The following is a 1,866-nucleotide window of genomic DNA, read 5'->3' as shown; positions in this document are numbered from 1 at the left end:
AGACTGTTCTTTTCTATTCTCAGCCAGCTCCACAATGTCTCTATTCTCCATTCAGATGCTAGTGGTGTTCAGAACTAGGTTCCTGCCCAGCTATAGCATTTCCATCCTATCTAGGGCTAATGTTCATTTATATTTTGTAATTTACCTGGCAGTCTGCACAAAGAAAACTCTTAGGAAGTTAGTCGGACTGCCTTTAAGTATACAAAATATGTGGCCCATTTGCACCCTCAAAGTTCCAATTGTTCAGGATTATCACCTCAGTGACCAACACAACATTGTAAAGCAATTTTCCTCCAATTAAAAAATAAATTTAAAAGTTTTATGAGAACAAAAGTAAATAAATGACAGCAACAACAAAAGATCATCACCTTATCTAGTACCCTTCTTGAAAAATAAATGGTGTGTCCTGCAGACTAATAATCTACATCCATTCTACAATCCTCCAGTATACCTTTCAGTACTACAGAAGCTGGAAAGTTTAAAAACTATATTTCCCAGACTTCTTGACAGAGTGCTGGTTCAGCCAATGAGATGCATAAGATTCAGAAGGCAGAAGTGATATGGAGACCATCTCCTTGCTGCTTCTCCTGGTAAGCATGGCTGTGGAGAAGTGGGTTTTCTATAATATCAAATCAGTGTCCAATTATTAGGCTTCCCAAGTCGCGCTAGTAGTAAAGAATCTTTCTGCCAATGCAGGAGATTAAGAGATGTGGGTTCAATCCCTGGGCCAGGAAGATCCCCTGGAGAAGGAAAAGGTACCCTACTCCAGTATTCTTGCCAGGAGAATCCCATGGACAGAGGAGCCTGCTGGGTTATAGTTCATGGGGGTAGCTTACTAGTTTTGCAGATGTGGAAGGAATGTTGCAAGGCCAAGTAGTCACCTAATCTCCAGACAGCAACTACAACAGGGTATTGGAGAAGTCAACTTCAATGGTAACTCCTGATTCTGTACCTTCTCAGAGAAGCAGCTTGTCTGGTGGGCCAGGTCTGCAATGGACTGCGAGTTGGTCCCATAGTTCTAGCCAAGAGCCTCTTCCTTCTCCCTGCCCTTCCAACAAATCTACAAGCACCCAATTTCTTCTACTAAATTGTTTTCTGTTTAAAGTAGCTTGAGTGTTTTTAGGTCCTAATACGAATCTTGACTGATTACTAATTCTTATCTTATCTATTACATGAACAAGAAAAAATATGCCTACGTCAAAAAGAGATTAGAACCTTCCTGGAGAAAAATGTAAGTTATGTTAGGAATCCCTTAAGGGGTCATGGAGGGAGCACTCATATTTTTTCCTACCAGATTTTTTTTCATGGATGAAAAGGTAGGTGCCTGTTTAATAAATGCATATTTACATATCTTATTCCTCAGATATCTGAATTCTCCTTAAGGAAATTAAGTGCTGTATTTTCTTGTGTATCCACCCTCTTCTTTCCTCTGGTCTGAAGCATAGTTGTGAACACACAGGAGGTGTTAAATATTTATTTAAACACTTATCATCGTTGTTTAGTCACTAAGTCACGTTCAACTCTTTTCAACCCCATGGACTATAGCCCACCAGGTTCCTCTGTCCAAGGGATTTCCCAGGCAAGAATACTGGAGTGGGTTGCCATTTCCTTCTCCAGAGGATCTTCCCAACCCAGGGAATGAACCCATGGATCCTGCATTGGCAGGCAGATTCTTCACCACTAAGACACCAGGGAAGCCTCTTATTTAAACATCAGTTCAGTTCAGTTCAGTCACTCTGTCATGTCCGACTCTTTGCGACCCCCTGAATCGCAGCACACCAGGCCTTCCTGTCCATCACCAACTCCCGGAGTTCACTCAAACTCACATCCATCGAGTCAGTGATGCCATCCAGCCATCTCATCCTC

Source organism: Bison bison, unplaced genomic scaffold (genome assembly GCF_000754665.1).
Source record: "Bison bison bison isolate TAMUID 2011002044 unplaced genomic scaffold, Bison_UMD1.0 scf7180017864239, whole genome shotgun sequence".
NCBI classification, from domain to species: Eukaryota; Metazoa; Chordata; class Mammalia; order Artiodactyla; family Bovidae; genus Bison; species Bison bison.
The sequence above is the reverse complement of the archived record's forward strand: the minus strand, read 5'-3'. Positions refer to the sequence as shown.